The sequence below is a fragment of the Hemiscyllium ocellatum genome, chromosome 7 (assembly GCF_020745735.1).
Source record: "Hemiscyllium ocellatum isolate sHemOce1 chromosome 7, sHemOce1.pat.X.cur, whole genome shotgun sequence".
Classification (NCBI taxonomy): domain Eukaryota; kingdom Metazoa; phylum Chordata; class Chondrichthyes; order Orectolobiformes; family Hemiscylliidae; genus Hemiscyllium; species Hemiscyllium ocellatum.
In genome coordinates this window covers 46,636,255-46,658,712 of record NC_083407.1, presented here as the reverse complement: position 1 = coordinate 46,658,712, position 22,458 = coordinate 46,636,255, and positions in this window count along the sequence as shown.

Below are 22,458 nucleotides of genomic sequence, written 5' to 3'. Positions count from 1 at the left end.
CACTCCCGACCATGATCTGCAGCCTCTGCAGCCCTCACTGTCTCGTCTCCTGCAAGACCGAAAGTGGGACGCACGTGCGAAGTTTAATTCCCTGCCCCCAGCCGAAACTGAATGTACGGCAAAGTGGGAAAAGAATGTTGTTTTTAATTCCTTCATGGAGTGGGGGGTGATGCTGGGTGTCTCCCTAATTCGCAGGGCTACTGAAATTCTGAAGAAATGCTACTCGGCCCGGAACGTTAACGTTTGATTTCTCTACGCAGATACTCCCAGACCTGCTCAATTTTTCCAGTAGTTTTTGTTTTTGTTCTTAATTCACAGAATCAATATGGTGTCAAAGGAGATTATTCGGCCCATTGTATTTGCCCTGACATGAGTGCTAAACTTCTGCCTTTGCCCCTACCACTGATTGGTGTTTCTACAGTCATTCAAGTGTCCTCACAAATGTCTCAATTGATCCCATCACCACCACACTTAGAGCAGTCCTGTCCCAACCTGGACCAGTGGCTATGTTAAAAGGTTGTTTTGCTTTGTATTTGATTTATTTGCAACTACTTTTAAACAGTGTGGTCTCTAATTCATGATCCTTTTACAATTGGGAACAGTTGTCCCTATGTATACTGTCCAAATACCTCATGATTTTGACATCTTATTTCAAATCTCCCCTTCGCCTTCTCTACAAGGAAAACAGTACCAAATTCTCCAATTTATTCTCGTAACTAGTGTCTTATCCTGGAATTATTCTCATTTACCTCTTTTGCACTGTCTCCAATGCCTTCACAACTTTCCGAGAATGTGACACCCAGAACTGTACACAACACTCCTGCTGAGGTCAAACCACTGTCCTAAAGTTCAGCATAACCTCCAAGCTCTAATACACGATGCCCATGAGAATGAATATAATACTACATGCTTTATTATTAGCTCTCTCTAACTGTTCTATCATTAATGATTTACACATATGTACACCCAAGTCTCTCTGCTCCCGCATTCTTTTTGGAATGGTACTCTTTATTTCATACATCACCTCCCACACCTCAGTGTTGAACTTCACCTGCCATCTATTTACTCACTCCATCGAATTGTCAATGTCATTTTGAACTTTTTACAGTGTCTTCCTCATGTAAAGTCCAGTATCTATTTATTCTTGCATTCCTGATTATGGACTGAAATGGGAAAAGGGCTGTTTTAAAAATGGAGCCTTGCTGCACATTTTAAAAGCAATTTACCTGACACTGTAAGCAGTCAGTGACGGTGGCTGGATGGGGCATGTAATTGCAGATAAGCTGGAGCTACAGAGCAGACAATTAGTTTGGTGAATGGTGACTGGTTGTCAATGACAAAAGGCCAAAAACAATGTGATTAGCTCCCAGTTGACCAATCCTGATGAAGGGCTTATGCCTGAAATGTCAATTCTCATGATCCTCGAATGCTGCCTGACCTGCTATGCTTTTCCAGCACCATACTCTCGACTCCCAGGTGGCTGAATACCTGTTTGGTGTGAATGCTTTTACAAATACAATTTTAAACCTCCGAAAACAAGGGAACTGATCCTTTCCTCTGCAGTTAAAATTGCAAGCCTGAAGAAAGCCAGTTTTTCCTCTCTCATCACTTGCTGTAAGCTGTGGTTCTGAGCCAATAATTCAGAGAACTTATAAGTCTGAGCCAGTCATCCTGTGCCTCCTGCAAACAAGGGTAAGTACCTGGAGAGGTCAAAACAATCATCTCAGTAAACCCCAGTCTACAGACAAATGAGCTACTTGTTGTCAGCCAAAGCTCCATTGGTACACAACCCTTGGCTCCAGCCTGTCTGCAAACTAGATTGCCATTACTGCTTGAATAGAGCCAAAAAAACTACAGATGCTGGAATTCAAAGTAGACAGGCAGGAGATTGGAAGAACACAGAAGTTGACATTTCAGGTGTAACCCTTCTTCGGGAGGTGAAAAAGAGTTACACCTGAAAAGTTGACTTCTCTACTTCCTGATGCTGCCTGGCTTGCTGTGTTCTTCCAGCTTCATTACTGCTTGAATGAGCAGCTGTGTAAACCGTACTTATAATTGGCATCAGGTTAATTGCTTTTACAAAGTACAGCAATCCTCTAAGGATCGGTGCTGGATCCACTACTTTTTTACATTTACACAAATGATTTGGATGTGAGCATAAGAAGTATAATTAGTAAGCTTGCTGATGACACCAAAATTGGAGATGTAGTAGACAGCGAAGAAGGTTACCTCGGATTACAACGGGATCTTGATCAGATGAGCCAATGGAAGTGGCAGATCAATTTTAATTTAGATAAATGTGAGGTGCTGTATTTGGGAAAGCAAATCTTAGCAGGACTTATACACTTAATGGTAAGGTCCTCGGGAGTGTTGCTGAATAAAGAGACCTTGGAGTGCAGGTTCATAGCTCCTTGAAAGTGGAGCCGCAGGTAGATTGGATAGTGAAGAAGACGTTTAGTATGCTTTCCTTTATTGGTCTGAGTATTGAGTACATGAGTTGGGAGGGCATGTTGCGGCCGTACAGGATATTGGATAGGCCACTGTTGGAATATTGTGTGCAACTCTGGTCTCCTTCCTATCGGAAAGATGTTGTGAAACTTGAGGCAATGATTGGAGGATTTGAGCTATAGAGAGAAGTTGAATAGGTTAGGGCTGTTTTTCCTGGAACATCGGAGGCTGAGGGGTGACCTTATAGAATCATGAGGGGCATGGATAGGATAAATAGACAAAGTCTTTTCCCTAGGGTGAGGGAATCCAGAACTAGAGGGCATAGGTTTAGGTTGAGAGGGGAAAGATATAAAAGAGACCTAAAGAGCAACTCTTTCAGTCAGAGGGTGGTACATGTATGGAATGAGCTGCCATGGTGGAGGCTAGTACAATTGCAACATTAAAAAGGCATCTGGATGGGTATATGAATAGGAAGGGTTTGAAGAGATATGGGCCAGGTGCTGGCAGGTGGGACTAGATTGAGTTGGGATACCTGGTCGGCATAGACGAGTTGGATAATTCTTAGTTTACCTTTTCCATTTCAGTCCCAAATCAAAAATACAGAAAAACAAAAAAGTAATTGTCTATACACTATAGTAAAGGTTACAGCTTCACTCATAAGCACAGAAAGTCCAAATGAGGCTAAAGAGACAGGACAGTCAGAGGAACATGTTCTGGGATTTTTTTGGATTGTGTGGTGACCAGGTCAATTGCTAAACAAAATGCATCACTTGAAGTCAAAGTAATATCACAAGTGGATGTTAGAGTAGTGAAAACATTCCTTAAAAATGAGGACAATTCAAAGGAGGGGCTTGGTATGTCTTCAGCTGGGACTCAGAAAGCAGATGTAGAATCAAATAAGATAGCACAAACATCTCACAAAAATGCTGAGGCTGAAGAGGTTTCTGAGTGTTCTCATATTAAGGATATCTAATGAAAAAATGGACAAAGGATGAATGGTAGTTCATCAGATAGTGCTACTGCCCTAACATTGTAATGAGATATTGCAGAGTAGCGCAGAAAATGTGTAAGACATAGAAATTCAGAAAATTCATGCAATGATAAATAGGCATTTTACCTGGCCAAGACTTTATAAGACTTAATTATACTGCTCTTCCGTAAAACATACAATACATATCAAGTAGTAGAAAATCTTCAACTCAGTAGTCAAACTGTTGCTTTTAATACTCATGCCCATTTTTGAAGAACCATTCAGTTAAGTGTGAGAAGATTGTGTAGGACCATTATGAAAAACAAAAGCTAGACAGCAGTATTTCCTCACAATTATGGATGTGACTGCTGATTTTCATAAGTTTCTCCTTTGAAAAGCAATTGTAGCAAAGAAAGTAGTGGAAAAAAATTATCTCAGTTTTTTTCTCGTTATGACAATCAAATGAGATAAAATTTGACAAATGCATAAACCTCATTTTTAAAATTTTTCAATGTATAACCAGCAATCTGAATATAAATCAACTGAAATCTTCCACCTAACTCAGAAAAAAAAATCCCTTTTGGAGGCCTGTTTCCTTTATTAACCTAGTTTATCCCCATATTCTTCAGCAAGCAGTTTTGTCTATTTATTTATCAAAAAAAAACACAAAATTGATGTATGTTTTATAAGTGGAGTTCACAATATAAATATCATAAAACATTCTGGAACACTTCAAAAAGAAAATTTGGATGTCAAGGCACATAAGGTAATACTAAAGCAGATGGCCAACAGCTTGATAGTTCAGATAAGCCAGAAAGTACATCTGGATGGAAGAAAGAGAACTACAAAAGCACAGAGATTTAGGGAGGAATTTCTGTAGCAAAAGGGCTAGGTACATTCACCAAGGGTGTTATAATTGGAATTGTGAATTGAGATGTCAGGGCTCCAGAATTAGATTAGCGCAGATATCTCTGATGGTTGTAGACTGGTTGAAGAGATAGGGAGGGACAAGGTCATGGTGAAATCTGAAACAAAGATGAGAATCTTTAAAATGACCACTTGACTTGAATATGAGTTGATGAACATTGTAATAGATGAAGGTGACGTGAGGCAAATGGAAACAGCAGAATTTGGGATTACGTCAAGTTTACAAAGGATAGAGTTGGGAGACCTGCCAGAAGTGCACTCGAGTAGTCAGGCTTGAAGTAATGGGCGGCACGGTGGCACAGTGGTTAGCACTGCTTCCTCACAGCACCAGAAACCTGGGTTCAACTCCTGCATGTTCTCCCCGTGAGTGCGTGGGTTTCCTCCGGGTGCTCCAGTTTCCTCCCACAGTTCAAAAATGTGCAGGTTAGGTGCATTGGCCATGCTAAATTGCCCGTAGTGTTAGGTGAAGGGTAAATGTAGGGGAATGGATCTGGGTGGGTTGCTCTTCGGAAGGTTGGTGTGGACTTGTTGGGCCGAAGGGCCTATTTCCACACTGTAAGTAATCTAAATCTAAAATCTGTAAGTAATCCAAATCTAAACACCAGCATAAATATGCTTTGCTACTCATCCAGTACTGATGTCAGATAATAAGCTTGATCATTTTAGAAAGTGTGAACAATTTGTAAGAGGTGGGGAAGAGATAGGTTGTCAACATCATTGAAAATGGGAGAAAGTGAGGACTGCAGATGCTGGAGATCAGGGTTGAGAGGGTGGTGCTGGAAAAGCACAGCCAGTCAGGCAACATCCAAGGAGCAGGAGAACCAATGTTTTGAGCATAAGCTCTTCATCGGGAATCATTGAAAATGATATGCCATCAAATGACATTGCAGAGGAGAAACACATAGTTGAGAAATATAAGAGATCACTTACGGTGGAGAAAACAGTTGGAAATAGAAAATAAGCCATTTTAAGTGATTCATTGGCTAGAAATTGACAAAAAAGAATGGAACCTGGCAATTGGCATACAGCTGAACAACAGTGGGGAAGCAGTATAGTAGAATGGTGTGATCGTAGGGGAAATTGTGGCACAGTGATAACAATCCTAAACTAGTAACCCAGAGACCCAGGCTAATGCTATAGGAACATGAAACCACCAAATCATAAATATCAAATTACAGCATAATAGGTGAAGTTCAAATTCAATGAATACAAAAATCTGCAATTGAAAACTAGCAATTGAAATCTAGCATGAATTTTTTATCATATTAAAAATCACACGACACCAGGTTAAAGTGCAACAGGTTTATTTGGAGGTAGTAGCTTTCAGAGCACTGCTCCTTCATCAAGTAACTAGTGGGGCAGGATCATAAAACACAGAATTTATAGCAAAAGATCACAGTGTCATGCAATTAAATGGATATATTAAACAAACCTAGATTGCTGTCAGGGATCTGCACTTCAAGGCACAGTCAACACTTTACAAATGTTTGTCATTTCATAGAATGTGTCCCAATCAAATCCGTACATGAACAGGGCTGCCTTCTCTTCCTGTCCTGTTCATGTCCTGCATCAAACGTTTTGTTGAGTCCATCAGGAAGAATGTGGCTATCAAACAGTGACCATACCAGACAATGGAGACACTCAGTTCCAAGTATGTTGATGACATTCCTATCCTCTGTTTGGGCTCACAATCAGTGCACAGACTGATGTACACCGAAATTAGTTTGACCATGCCTCTGGAGCCAAGGTAAATTATGGCTAGAGCCAGGTCATGTGCTTTGAGAACTGGAATGACTGGTCCTCCATCCCTAATCACTCAAGTTACCTGAAAGTGGTAGGGATAACATTCAGAAGGGTCAAGCTATGCTGTAACAAGAGGAAGAAATGAATAGCCATGGTAAATAACTGTGCATATGGGAGCAATATCCCCTCACCATTGCAAGTAGGAACATGATTATCAGATATGACATACTCTCAAAGTATCTGTATGTAGAACAGATCCATTCATCATACCTTCAGCCAATCAATTAAGTTATATTCAGCTTTATCTGGCAATCAAAAACAAGTCATGTTTGCATGGATATCTTGTACAAATCTCTAGATAGGGGAGGAAGGAATATTCCTAACAATGCCCTCATCTTGATGGCATCTTTCTTTTCAACTGTATCCAGACACATTGTTGAAGAAGATTCCAAGTAGTTGAATCATGCCATATCACTTGACCCATTTATGCAAAGAAACGCCTTTGACCACAATCCATCAGGTAGTGGTCAGCAGATGAAGTCCTAGAGGTCTGCAGGAAAAGAAAATGGTAGACTTTGTTGGTTGGTTCCCTAAGCAGACTGTCAAAGTCATTTACCTCATAGCCATAACATACAAACACTGAGACATAGCTGGGATAGTGGTGAAAAAGGTCCCTCTTGTCAATTCCTTTTCACATGGCTGAAGTCTCAACACCTGTTTACACTGCTTTCAAGGTGGCTGAAGCAGCAAAGGATTCATTTTATAACTCCTTGTAGTATGTACCTTTGCAAAGAAGATCTGGACAGAGTTTCAGTAGTCAAGGTTCATCCCAAGCAGCTCATGAAACTGAGCTCAATACTCTATTGGCTGTTCCTAGGGATGCGCACTGAAACAAACAATAACTTCAACTGAAGGATCTTCCTTCTGTTCAAAGATGCACTTTGCTCTGCTGAAAACTTCCGATTTTCCAATGAAGAGAGTCGTTTTTGATTGATAGCTGCAGACCAACAGCTTCGAAATGACTTTCTACCATCAGATGCACAACATCTTGGGGCAGGTGCTAAAGAGGGAAACTGATGAAAGGATGCTGTCAACTGCTTTTTAGCCATTGTGTGACATGGGCCTAGAATCTGTAGAAACACATGGCCTGACAAAGCATATACATTGTGAAAATTGAAAATATTGAAATTCAATTAAAATATTTCAGAATGGTATTTAGTGGCAGGATAAAAGTTTATTTTTATTACACTTTCAATAATTTTCAATTTAAAATGTTTTTTTCTCTCAAGTTCAGTAACTGACATGAAATGTATATTGAAATTATTAAGGTTATTTCAATTGAATTGAGGCCCATGTTATCTGAAAACAAGTTGAATTTCATTGTATGATTACTTACAGTGTGGAAACAGGCCCTTCGGCCCAACAAGTCCACACCAACCCACAACCCACCCAGACCCATTCACCCCACACTACGGGCAATTTAGCATGGCCAATTCACCTAACCTGCACATTTTTGGACTGTGGGAGGAAGCCAGAGCAAACCCACACAGACATGGGGAGGATGTGCAAACTCCACACAGTCAGTTGCCTGAGTCAGGAATTGAACCCAAGTTTCTGGTACTGTGAGGCAGCAGTGCTAACCACTGTACCACCGTGTATCTTCTATGATTTTCCAATCAAAATGTTTTATGAATTATATGATTTTCCAATCAAAATGTTTTATGAATGACTTTTACAAATTTTACAAATAGAGTACATTTTTAGTAGAAAAAATTACTTTATTGAAGCTTGCAGCCCACAAGAAAGCCATTCAGTCCATGGTTACTTTGCAAGATCTTAGTTCCCTCTAATTCTGGCATTATCCCATTTCTTGTGATATAAGTTTCTTGGTGAATTGTTGGATGTTGGTGTTTTATCTTTAGACATTGATGGTCCTGAACAGAATTGTAACATCAAAGAGTAAAGATTAGATTAGATTAGGTTTCCACACTGTAGGGAATCTAATCTAATCTAATCTCATCTTTATTCTTTGATGTTACAATTCTATTCAGGACCATCAATGTCTAAAGATAAAACACCAACATCCTACAATTCACCAAGAAATCTATATCACAAGATTTCATGTCATTTTCACAAAAGCAGACATTAGTGTTAAGCAAATAGTGTTTGCTTTCTTTAATTTCTCTTTAAATATACAATAAAGTCTATAAGGAACCACTTATTGCAAACTCAATTGGACTGTTCACTTCCCCTCATTCCTGCCAAAGTGTACCTTACCTTATGAAGCCTTGAAAGTTCATTCACTTTCCCAGAAACAAATGTGAAAAGTACGCCACTGCCCTCTGGAATTCTCTTTGATTTTCTTTACTTACTTCAGCTACTCTGAAGAAAGATTCCAAGGTAGAGCTTTTAGGTTTTTGGTTATGTGACCCCATTAACTTTTTCTTGCAAGTCTTAAGATTGTGGACCTCTCACCTCCTTTTTTGGGTTGCTGGAAAAAGCCTCTCCAGAGCTTTTCAAGCTAACTTTGCTGACTGCTTTCTGCCAGTTGGCATAATGAGATCTCTTCCACTAACTACAAGCTGAAGCAAATCTGGTTACCTTTCCCTCATGTTGGATGTTGGTGTTTTATCTTTAGTTGATGGTCATGCACGTGACTTTGGGATAGAGGCCAACCTGAATTCTATGCATTGCATGATGACATCATTAGTTTTTCAGCTTCAAACGCAGCCCTAACTGATTACCACATCTTGTCGGCTATCGTAATCTAGTGAGGTGTAGTCTTCACGATAGCAAAGCTATAAGTGGCTCTGCCTTTCCCAAACTGAACTGAGTTTGGGAACTACTTGCTCCTGTCATGGACTCACATAAACTAAATAAAAGAAGCAATTAACACAGGCTCCAATTTGAAATATTATCATTATGTAGCATAGCACACACAGAAACTAGGAGCAGGAGTAGGCCATTGGCTCTTCAAGGTAAAAACAATGACTGCAGATGCTGGAAACCAGATTCTGGATTAGTGGTGCTGGAAGAGCACAGCAGTTCAGGCAGCATCCAAGGAGCAGCAAAATCGATGTTTTGGGCAAAAGCCCTTCATCAGGAATAAAGGCAGTGAGCCTGAAGCATGGAGAGATAAGCTAGAAGAGGGTGGGGGTGGGGAGAAAGTAGCATAGAGTACAATGGGTGAGTGGGGGAGGGGATGAAGGTGATAGTTCAGGGAGGAGAGTGTGGAGTAGACAGGTGGAAAAGGAAATATGCAGGTAGGACAAGTCCAGACAAGTCATGGGGACAGTGCTGAGCTGGAAGTTTGGAACTAGGGTGAGGTGGGGGAAGGGGATATGAGGAAACTGTTGAAGTCCATATTGATGCCCTGGGGTTGAAGTGTTCCGAGGCGGAAGATGAGGCGTTCTTCCTCCAGGTGTCTGATGATGAGGGAGCGGTGGTGAAGGAGGCCCAGGACCGCCATGTCCTCAGCAGAGTGGGAGGGGGAATTGAAATTTTGGGCCGTGGGGCGGTGTGGTTGATTGGTGCGGGTGTCCCGGAGGTGTTCCCTAAAGCGCTCTGCTAGGAGGCGACCAGTCTCCCCAAAGTAGAGGAGACCGCTCTTCCAGCACCACTAATCCATTGGCTCTTCAAACCTATTCTGCTATTCGCTATGATCATGGCTGTTCCATATCTCAATGTCATATTCCTGCTTTTCTCTGTCCATCTTGATGCTTTTAATATTTTAAAAAAAGGTCATTACTTATAACCAGTTCCAAGACCGAATTGCAAAGTAACTATAATTTAGTCAGCAATGTCAAGTTATTAGGATGGAGATTAAAAGAGAAGATAGTGATATATATACATACATATAAACTATGTCAAAACTCTGCCACATTTTGATGAGAAAGATATTGAAGCCTTCTTTATTTCATTTGAAAAATTGGCTGGGCAGTTGGAGTGGTCCGAGAATTTATAGGTAATGCTAAACTGGTAGGCAGAGCTAGTGAGCTATTTGCCACAATGTCAGATGAGGGGTCAAGAGATTATGATGAGGTTAAACAAGCTATTTTAAGTACTTATGAATTGGTACCAGAAGCATATAGACAGCGGTTCAGAAACACAAAGAAGGAATCAGGTCAGACTTATGTTGAGTTCAAAATAATTAAATATAGTCTTTTTGATCAATGAGTGCGTGCTTTGAAAATAGATAAGATCTTTGAGGTTCTAAGAGAGATTATTCTGCTGAAGGAGTTTAAAAACTCACTTCCAGAGATGGTGAGAATTCACATGGAGGGACCGAAAGCTCAGGATGTGAGAAGGGCAGCAAAATTAGCAGATGAGTACATGTTGGTGCATAAGACAAGCTTCTGACCAGAATTTCATCCTGTGAGGGAAAGAAGTTGGGAGAAGAGGATATCCTACACTACTAAACCAAGAGTAGAGAGCACTGGTAAGAATTTACCACAGGATAAAAAAGAAACCCAAGAGGGTGGAATGGAAGTGAAAGGCCTCACTGTGGTAAAGTGGGACATGTAAAGTCATAGTGCTGTTCATTAAAGAAAGCGTGTGGGAAAAGATGTGGTAAATGAAGCTAAGCCAGTGGCATTAGTGAAGGTAGTAGAAGAGATCCCAGGAAGAGCTGAGGAGCTGCAGGAGAGTGCACAGCCTAGGCATGGGCTGGGTATGGAGTTAGTACCTGATCTCTACAAAGAATTCACCTCCATTGGTAAAGTTTACTCAGAAAGAACAGGGGAGAAGGACAAGAAGTTATAATTTTGAGAGATACAGGATCTAACCAGTCATTGATAGTGAGAGATGAACAAATATGCACTCTTTCTGATTTATTATCCAAGAGTGAGCTAATTTGTGGGATAAATGGAAGAAATTTAGCATTCCCTTATGTAAGATCATGTTGGAGTGCCAACTTAAGACTGGGAAAGTTACAATGGGAATGATTGACAGAGTGCCAGTTCCAGGAATTCAGTTTTTTGTTGGGAATGATTTGGCAGGATCCAAGGTGGTAGTGACACCCCTTGCTGTGGAGAAGCCCAAGGAAGACCAAGAAACCGAGGAGTTAAAACAGAAATATTCTTTTTTTTCCCCAAACTTTGTGGGAACTAGATTCCATTATCATAAGTGACAGCATGAAGCAAAGTGTAAAGAGAAAGATGAAGGAATTGAGGTTCAGTTAGTGGATACCCTGTTTGATGTAATAGTGCAGGAAAAACCTGAACAGGGAGACGGTTAGACATAAGTGTTTAGTCTTGAAAGGCTAAGGGTCTTGCAACAGCAAGACAAGACAATAAAAGATATATATGTGGATGCGTACTCTGAAAAGGAGGCAGAGAATATTCTGGAGAGTTGTTATCTTTAAGATAAAGTCTTAAAGTGGAAATGGAGACCATGGCAGGTTAGTGCAGAAGAGAAATGGGCCGAAGTGCACCAGATTGTGTTGCCAATAACATACAGACAGAAGGTGTTATGGGTAGCACATGAACGACCTTTAGGAGGTCACCTAGGGGTACGAAAGACTCAAGGTAAGCTACAAAAGCATTTTTATTGGTCTGGAATGCACAATGATGTGGTTAACTTTTGCTGTACGTGTCATACATGCCAAATGGTAGGTAAGCCACGGGCAGTTATAAAAACAGTACCTCTGTTGCCAATTCCCACATTTGAAGAACCTTTCACATGGGTTATAATTAATTGAGTAGGTGCCCTCCCAAGAACTAAAAGTGGGAATCAGCCCTTGTTACCCATAATGGATGTGTCTACCAGATTTCTGGAGGCAATTCCATTGTGGAGTATCAAGGCAAAAAAGTTAGTAGAGGAGTTAGTAGCTTTCTTCACATGGTATGGGCTACCCTGAGAGATTCGTTGGACCAAAGGTCAAATTTTACTGATAGCCTGTTTAAGGAGGTTATGGATAGCTTAAGTACACAGCATTTTAAATCCAGTGTGTATCATCCTGAGTCCCAGGGAGCTTTAGAAATATGGCATCAGACTATGAAGACCACATTGAGAGCATACTGTCAGGACTACCCGAATGATTGGGATGAAAGTACTCATTTGTATTGTTTGCCATTAGAGATGCCCCAAATGAATCTACTTAGTTCACTTCCTTTGAGTTAATATTCTGTCATGAAGTGAGAGACCCTTTGAAATTAATTAAAGAAAAATTGACAGGACCAAAGTCAGAGATCTCACACTTAGATCATGTATCGGAGGTGAGGGAGAGATTAAATAGAATAGGCAAGTTAGCAAAATAGCACCTAAAAAGGGCACAGTGTAGAATGAAGCAGGTGGCAGATAAAAGCTATGAGACTCGTATGCTTTCCAGTGGGGATAACATGTTAGTATTGCTACCAGTGATAGGCGATCCATTCAAAGCCAAGTTTAATGGTCCCTATCAAATTGAGAAAAAGTTGAGTCAGGTGAACTATCTAGTACAGATGCCAGATTGAAAAAAAGGTATCGAGTATGTCATGTGAACATGTTGAAACCATATTATACGAGAGAGAAAGAACCGGAGAAACAGGTGTTAGTTACTCCCCTGCAGAGTGAGGAATCAAATCCAGATGACATGGATTTTGAGGTGGCTCAAAATAGATTTAACAAATGAAGAAGTCCTTGAGGAGTGGGATAGATTAGTGAGCTATCTGTCCAAGAGCATAGAATGCAGTTGAAGGACTTGTTATTGCAGTATAAGGACTTTTGTAAGAATCAGATGGGGAGGATTAATGCTATTGTACATGAAGTAGACGTAATACTGCTCTGATGACACAACACCCCTACCGGCTTAATCCTTCAAAAGCTAGACTGGTCCAGATGGAGGTGGAGGCCATGCTTGACGAGGACATCGTCAAACCAAGCCAGAGCAAGGGAAGTTTGCCGAGCATCTTAATTCCCAAACCAGACAGGACTCAACGATTCTGCATGGCTGATCAGAAGATCAATGCCATTACAAAATCGGACTCACATCCAACTCCTAGACTGGAAGACTGTATCGAGAAAACTGGACAAGCCAGTTAGATCATCAAATTGAACTTAATGCATGGTTACTGGCAGGTATCTTTATCAGAGATAGTGAAAGAAATGTCTGCGTTTGTAACTCCAAATGGGCTTTGTTAGTTTGAAGTGATGCCCTTTGGAATGAAAAATACACCCACCATATTCCAAACACTCATGAACAGAGTTGTGGCTGGGTTAACAATCTATGCAGTCTATTTGGAATATGTTGTGATCTTTGGTAAGTCCTGGAAGATCACATGGTACAGTTGGCAGAGCTCTTTGAACTACTATGAGAAGCAAAACTGGTGATAAATGTAAATAAAACTGAATTTGCGAAAGCAGAAGTGATGTTCTTGGGACACAACATCGGTCATGGAAGGTTAACCCCACGGAACACAAAGACGAAGCCATCGAGGAATTTCCACGACCAACCTCCAAGAAAGAGGTGCTTCGATTCATAGGATTCAACGAATTCTATCAGAAATTTGTTCCAAACTTCAGCAATGTAGTGGCACAGTTAGCCGATTTGCTGAAGAAGAGCACAAAGTTTCAGCAGACAGAACAACGCCATAAGACATTTGACCATTTGAAAGCCATATTAACCACCAAACCAGTTTTAGCTACACCAAACTTTTCAAAACCTTTTAAAGTTGCCATCAATGCTAGTGACACAGGAGTTGGAGCTGTATTCCTACAGGAAGATGAGTTTGGGATTGAACTGCCAGTTGGTTACTTTTAGAAGATCAACATCCACCAGAGAAAATGCTTCACAATCAAAAAGGAACTACTGAGTTTGGTACTGGCCTTTCAACATTTCAATGTGTATGTCATGAACAATATGTCGGAAAGGGTTGTGTATATGGATCACAATCTGCTTACATTCTTAGAATGTTTTAAAGATAAGAATATGAGATTGTTTCATTGGAGTGTTGTGTTACAGACGTTTACTTTAAAAATTATACATGTTGCAGGTCAAAAGAATGTAATCGCAGATGCATTATTGTGGATTTACCTGATAGAGTTTAGATGAGATTTGTATTTATTTAATGTTATATACACAGGTATATGAGAAGAAGTTAATATGAACATATACTAAAATTATCTGTAGGTTAAGGTAATGTTTTTTAAAAATAAACAAAGAAGAAGCCATCTTTTCATTATGATGGGTTTTTTTTCTCAAGGAAGGTGGTGTTATGAAGATGTAGGTGTACTGTAACTTTAATAGAGTTAAAAGCTAGGAGTGACAGCACCAAGTGTTCTCAGTAAGAATCAATGTAACACTGGGTCGAAAGCTAGATTAGCTGAGTTGCCTGGAAATGACAAAATAGATTTGAATTAGACCAATGAGTTTAAATTATACTCCGAAAAATACCAAACTCCAATCCAGTTTTAATTTGGTATATTGACAATCTTAAAAGCCAATAACACAATCCGATGCTTTGGGTGTATAAGTCTGGGGAAAATTGAATGGTTGAGAGGAGAACGGCCAAGGTACCAGCATGTAAAGATTGTCTGAAAAATAGCTTTCTTAAAAGATACCTTTATCAATCCGTAACCTGTGAAGCAGAATCCCTCCAAAATTGAAAAGAAGACAGGAATACAGAGAAAACTGAAAACTGCCTGGTTTTCAGATAAGAATTTTTGTTTTGTAATTCTTAATTGAGAATTTTATTGGACTAATATTGTAGAAGGGGAAGGTAAAAGATAGGTTAGAGGAAGGACTTGTAAATAGTTGTTAGTTAATTATTCTCTGTTATACTCCAAGAAATATAGTTGCTAATTTTTACTTTAAATAGTGCTTGGCATCTCTAATCTTCACAGATTACTACATGGGAAAAATCTTTTCAGTGTTGCAGGCTTTAACTTACCCTTTGTCATAACAAGATAAAATAAAATTAAAAGCTTTCAAGGAAAAAGGTGTTGTCCTCGTGGGATTATTGCTGGACTATTATTCCAGAGACTCAGGTAATGTTCAGGGCAGCCAGATTTGATTTTCACCATGGCAGATGGTGAAGTTTGAATTCAGTAAAAATCTGGAACTAAGAGTCCAATGATAACCATTAAACCATTGTCAATTATCAGAAAAACCCATTTGTTCACTCAACTCCTTGAGTGAAGGAAACTGTTGTCCTCACCTGGTCTCGTCTACATGAAACTCCAGACCCATAGCAATGTGGTTGACTCTTAACTGCCCTCTGGTCAATTGGGGATTCGTAACTGATACCTACCTACTGAAGCAATACCTACATGGAAGAATATATATTGTAAATCATATGAATTATGAACTAGATACAGTATATGCAACATTCCCCGTAGCTGTGCAAATTTCTGGCGGCAGCTTGATTTATATGAGTACCTAGTTTCTCTCAAAAATAACTGTAGCCATTTCTTTGTGATAATGAATATGTGAATGCAATAAATGGCATAGCTGAGCTTTGTACTTCTGAAATTTCAAAGGTTTCAGAAATAAAATCAGGACAGAAGTATTAATTTTCATAATGCAATTGAATAAATGATATTGAAACTCTCATGTTTAGAAGTTCACCACCATCTATGTCTGTGTTGTATGATGACCATTTTTCATCTTATTTAAGTGTGGATTACAGCATCTGGTTCTATACTGGTTTCAGTTTCTTTGCACATATCTTCTCATATCATAACCAGGAAGAAAGCATCGGCAACATCTTATAGGGGTCTGAGCTGTATGGCTGATGGTGAAATGTGTGGCAGAATCTGGTGACAAGTGCAGCAAGGCTTATCTTGATGTTGAGATCATCTCGCTTCATTGTTGATGCTTGTTGCAAGCTATGTGGTGAGATTCTCACTAGGCAATGGGAGATGCCAATAGGAAGTTATTGTAGATCGCTCACCATTATGTTAACACCAGAACATGCCTCATCGATATTCAGGCTCTCTGTGGAGCAGATTAATTTATTTGATTCTGAAGGTTTGTTGGTGTAATACAGGGGTGCTTGCATCCGAACAGGCCAGACGTGCTGAGGGTCTTCTTGCTAAAGGCAGGTTGACCTTCCTTGGCTTGAACCTCCAAGGGTCAGTGGGGACAGGAAGGGTGGAATTAGAGAGCCCAGCCCCCTTTGCAGTCTCCTGACTAGAATTAGTTGAGGGGCGCATGTATGTTTCCACCTCTGGCTGAGTGCTTCTTGGTATTGCCCTGTCTCCTTATGAGGACAGGGAACCTATTTTTAAAAATTCTCTCATGAAATATGGGCATTGCTGGTTGGACCAACATATATTGCCTACTCCTATTTACTCTTGAAAAGATGGTAGTGAACTGCCTTCTTGAACTGCTGCAATCTATGTGCTGTAGGTAGACCCACAATGCTGATAAGGAGGGAATTCCAGGGTTTTGACCCACCAACACTGAAGGAATAGCAATAAATTTCTAAGTGACCCATCACATGACTTCAGTCCTGAAGACTGATGGTTGGAGCAATAGACTGCAGGTGTATGCGTCTCTGCAGTGGTCACTGAGGGGCCTGGACCTGACTCTCCACAGCAGCTGCCAACCTGTTCATGGACGTAGATTTAGTCATATGATTCAATGCATTGCTACAGCTTCTAGGTAACAAGAGCAGTTGTATCCTACGTGCCACAAGCTGTTTCTCCCTGCATATTTGAATGGAGTCCCTGATTGCCAACATCCCATGGCCATCTCCTGCTTGGTCTGCTGCAGCCCTCTGAGTGCCAGCAGTCTCGGCCATTCCTTCCTCAGCCAACGACAGAGCTGTTGCTGTGAGATACTCACCAAATTGTACAGTCACACTTTCTGTGTCTAAGGTTCCCAGCAGGCTGTCACTGAGTGTACTGGTGTGGGATTCAGGGGTAGCCTCACTGATGCTTACTCTGAGTCCCAGGAGGGTGGTTCACCTGCAACTAGCCACATCTACGCAGACATTATCGAAACACTGATGCAATCTGCAAGACAAAGACAAAAGAGAGAGAAAACATCATAGCCAATTGTTGGAAGTGGTGTGCGATGATTGAGACTGATAGCAGGGTTAATGTGAGAATGGCAGTGGCATTCAACAGAGATACATTGGTGCACCGTAGGTGTTTCGGCATTCCCGCAGGAGTGGCCCCAATATGTTCCTGTGAGCACCAGGATTCTCTCCTCTCTGCATTATTACGGACTGCCCTCTTCTTGTAATGTGAAAATGGAGAAAACTGAGTGAGTTGACAGGGGCTGGCATGGCTTTTAGTGCTGGTGCATGTTAGTGGAAAGTTGGTGAGGTATTCTCAAAGACTGAGGAGGCAGTGCTGAGGGGATGCAGGGTTAGTGGTGTGGGAGACTGAGGGGGGAGAGCGGTAGAGCAAATGTGTTGCAGGGAACTTTGAGGGCATTGGGACATGGGCCTAGATAGAGGTGTGTGAAGTGATGCTGATAGATTGAATGTCAGGCAACAGCAGGAAGAGTATGGGACTAACACTGGAAATAGTTATTGATCTTCTTTCTACATGACTGGCTGTTTCTCTGCACCCTGAAGAGATGGCACTGAGCAGGGTGATGACCTCAGGCCAGGTGGGCAAGGTCTGGAGGCACAGCCTCCTCTTCTAGTCCTCCGGAAAGAGAACTCATTTCCTTTGCACCACCATGCCCAGCTGGACAATTAGTCTCCTATTGGAGAATCACAGTGCCAGCTTCCCCTCTTCCATTTTGTTCCAATTCTGTCCATCCATGAGCAGATTAGCTTTGGAATGCCAGTGCCCATCTGGGTGCACTGAGGCGGTTTAAAAATGACATGGGTGCAAATGACACTGATCTGTAGGTGGATATCCACTCAGAGATGAGTTGATCTGGGAATGGTACACAGTTCAATGAGGTAGAAATTAGGTGCGAGAGATACCATAAGGGCATGGCAGATAATTAATTAGGCAATGTTAGTAAGAAAAGGCAAGAAACACACATACTCTTATGGAAAAAAGATACCCTCCAAAATACGCAACACAATTTGGACTTGCCAAAATTAGGTAAGATTCAGCTCTATCTGTCTGATATGTGAGAATAGACTATATCAGTGAACTAACATTAGTAATCAAAATGAACAACTAATTGAAAACTTTCAACTGGAAGCATTCAGTCTATCTCGATTTTAAACCTGGTAACTTTTCTTGTAACTTGGGGTTAGATCCATCCTTGGACTCGGACTATCAATGCAAAGTAGTGTGATCGGGGCTGCACTTTATACTTGCCAATTGATTCAGTTATAGGTGATGTTTTGATTAACCAGGAAAGAAAAAGAAAACAATAGATAATTAACTGGGAAAAACCCAAAAATGTCCTGAAATAAGACTTGACAAACTAAAGAGCTTATGTCCCTTTGAGAGCTTAAGGACACGAACAAATTATCTTTAACTCTCAGTTTAGCTTTACTATTAAAAGCTGTGTAAGATAGGTCTTGTTGAAAAATAGAAAGTCTGGCAGAATTGCTCTAAGGTTTCATTTCCATGCTGGTTACAGTCCTGTCATACAAACAGTAGTTAAGTCCATTTTGATCAGGACATTCAGTTCCTCCATATTTGCTCGTGATAAATCATCTGCTTTGATATTGTTCTTTCCTGCTAAATGAATGATCTTCAAAGTCTATAGTTGTGGCATTAATCTTCAACAAAACAGTGTGAAATTGTTGGTATGTAATTTTGCTGGAAATTTAGTGGATCATGGCTCATATAAATATTAGTCCTTGTAGAGTAATTAGATATGTAGCCTTCAAAATAGGGTCATCAGTAAACTCAGTCGCTTTTTCCACAGTTGAGTATTTCTCCTGGCATGAATTCAGTTTGTGAGAAGGGTAACTGACCATTCAATCCTCATCTCATTCTCCTGTAACCGATACCTAATCAACAGTCTAGTGCTTTCGCATAATTTGGTGTTGCTAAATCTTGTGCAGTAGTCAGTACAGCTTTCAAGCTATCAGCAGCACTCTGCCACTCCTCTGTCCATTCAAATTGCTTGCCTTTCTTTAACAAACTTGTCAAAGGGACCATTAAGATACTGAATTTCAGACTGGACTGGACTTGCAAAAGAATCCAGACATACCTTGTTGTCTTAAGTTGTAAATCCTACATTAGAAATTCAGATATTGACCTTATCTTTGATTCTCCAGATATTTCTTGTCCTTATTCCAGAGTAGCCCAAATAAGTTAATTTTGCTTTGGCCAATGTACTTTAAGCCAGATTTCTCAAATTGTCACTTTGTAGACAAATCAAACAATTTGGTCAAGTGTTCCTGGCTGCACAGAGAAAGTAACATTTCACGGTTAATTCAGTTTATTTCCAAGTATATTAATCAATTCACTGAATATAATGTTACTCTTTTGAAACTGTAACCAACGCAGGACTTCAGCAATGCGACTGCTTAGTGTTACTTGACACAGGAATGCACTATGGCGCTTTAAACAGAACAAAAGTGGCAAACTTTGTTAAGGTTGTTTGGGCAGGTTACATTCTTTGACAAGTTTAAGACATTATCAAAAACTCAGCCTCAGCAGCAGAGGAAAGAAAGCCAAAGGCTGTGTTCTATGTTTTTCATTTGCAGTTTTTAAATAAAAAAAAATTTCTTTGCTAATTAGTTTCGAGTTAACTTTTGCAACAATGTGTAGCATGATTCTTCTGGATTTTTATCACTGAAATTATATATTGATTGAATTGGAGTATTTGACCATCTCTCCTTTCATACATTGTTTGTTTTGCACTTATATTTTGTACATACCTTGTAGAATGTTTAAATACTACCAGCTTCGTGATTTCATGCATTAATACTATCTTTATATTGCATAGAGATAAGGAAATTTTTCACTACCTTCTTTATTTTAAAGTAACTCATCCAAAACACCAGCAACGAGAGAAAGGGACAGCAAAAACACATTGAGCAAATTATATTTAAATAAATAGTGCTTGATTGGTGGAAATAAGGAATTTGTATCAATTAAGCAAGGTCTGAGGTGACAAGCTCAATGTATTATCACTCATGAGGACACAGCAGCAAAAACTCCCCTGTTCTAAATAAATGTGCAACAAGGAATCAAAAAATGTTTTGTGTCTCACTGGTAATAGAAATGGATAAAATAAAGTGATGTCAGTTGGTGATCATTACTTTTAAAGAAACCGATCAGAAATTGGACTTGCACGACCTAGCCAAACTAAGATTGACCTTGATATATTCATGCACTGTGCTTGCATCACCAAGCAAGAATCTAACCATCCAAAGTCTGGACCAGTCAGATTTCAAGAGACATCTCCAAGCAAGATATGGTTTGTGGTTTGGAAAGAGTTAATAAGGCCCACTTCAGCAAAAGGAAGAAGAACAAAAAAAAAGAGTCAACCGCAGTCAACAGAGAATCACAATTCCATTATGGGATAGCTGATCCAGTTTCATTTCTGTCCTACTTGTTTTGATAACTTAATAAACTGCCAAACCTTGCCAAAACATACTTGTACTTGGAGTAGTCTCATTTGATTCTTGAAATTAAAGTTAAATTGGATTTTGGAATCATATTGCTGAACACAACTAAATCATGCTAATGTATCTTTTATCCTTAAAAGTATTATTTTACATTGATAAGGTCAATCTTGGGTTAAAAATTAGAAATTAGTTTAGTCACATTGGTGAATACAAATTGTCAATGTCCCTTTTGCAAACTAGTTGTTGCCCTGGACCTCGTTTGTCCAATCTTCTCAATCCTCCAATTGCAATACTGAATATGAATCTGCCTTTAGCAAAAAAAAAAGAACTGGAAGTTCTGCCAATGCTGGAAATCCAAACCAAAGCAAAAATTGCTGGAAAAACTCATCAGATCTGGCAGCATCTGTGGAGCAAAAGTCGAGTTAATGTTTCAGGTCCACTGACCCTTCTTCAGAAATGTTCTGAATTCACCTTAATTGCTGCATTGACTTGTCAATAATTTATACGTAATCCTTGTGATTAACTTGGTTATGGTACCATTACAATTGGTGAGCTTCAGCTACTATTACTTGGATAAATAATGTTATTTTCCAACATTAACTAGATCTGTTTCCTCAGCTGGGCTAACATCTCTGGGTTGAATCTGTTACAATATTGCTTTATGGATGTTGTATCCCCTAAATTAGCATTATGCATGATCAAATATATTCTTCCTAGTTTATTCACACAAAAATCAATTGAAGAGGCTATAATAACTTTTATAAATCACCTTGATATATTTCTGGAAGATAATTGCATCTAACTTTAAACACCTCTGTGTTAATCAAACTGATAACTGAAGAGTAACTTCAAAAGTTTTAATTTCTAATTCATTCCAAATCATTCTGACTTTTTAAAAATTTCACTATCTATTCATTTCATTATTACAAACATTATTATCTCCTGTCTTTCCCATCACAGTATCAGTCTAATGTACTAAATGACACATTCATGAATTTTCTTCCTGTCTAGAGTATTCATTGCATAATTCACATCATTGAGTTGACTTTTGATTTAATAAGATCCACTGAGCTTTGCTTTCAATGGTTCATCAGAGACAGTTAACAATCCTAGCATCTCGTCTCCAGTAACATTAGTTTGAGCTTTGTATTTTTAGCTGATGTGGTTTTCTTTGCTTGTTGAGTAATTTTTTGAAATTTCTTTTTGTTCAACTCATGCACTTGTTTTTTTTTACTAAAAATGTGACACATTTCAGTTTTGCTTTTTAAATTTGTTGTTAATTAATTTACGAACACCTAATGTGCATATCTAGATTCAAAAGGGCTGAACCCCGATCAACTCTCTCATGGCAAACAGTGACAAGGGAATTCCTTTATCCCAATAAATTAATGCATTCCTGATACTAGATGCTAACACAGACTTTCAAAGTTGATACCATCTTTCTAATGCTCCTTATTATTGAGCACTTTTCATTGTTGCTTTGGATATTGATAAACCTTGATCTGCTTGTATTTCTTTGGGTAATCCATATCTTGTAAAAGAAAACTAAAATAACATCTTGAAATAATTTTCTCCAAAGACAGTAGACCTTCATGATACGTGATTGAGACATCTGCAATTGTCTTATGATTTGGAGATGCCAGTGTTGGACTGGGGTGTACAAAGTTAAAAATCACACAACACCAGGTTATAGTCCAACAGGTTTAATTGGAAGCACTAGCTTTCGGAGCGCCGCTCCTTCATCGGGTGATTGTGGAGGACACAATTGTAAGGCACAGAATTTATAGCAAAAGTTTACAGTGTGATGTAACTGAAATTATACATTGAAAAATACTTTGATTGTCTGTTGAGTCTTTCATCTGTTCAAATACCATGATAGTTTCACTTCTTTCACGTGTAAATCACAAAACTTTTTTTCAAAAGTTGCATTCTCAGGTTAACTGTAAC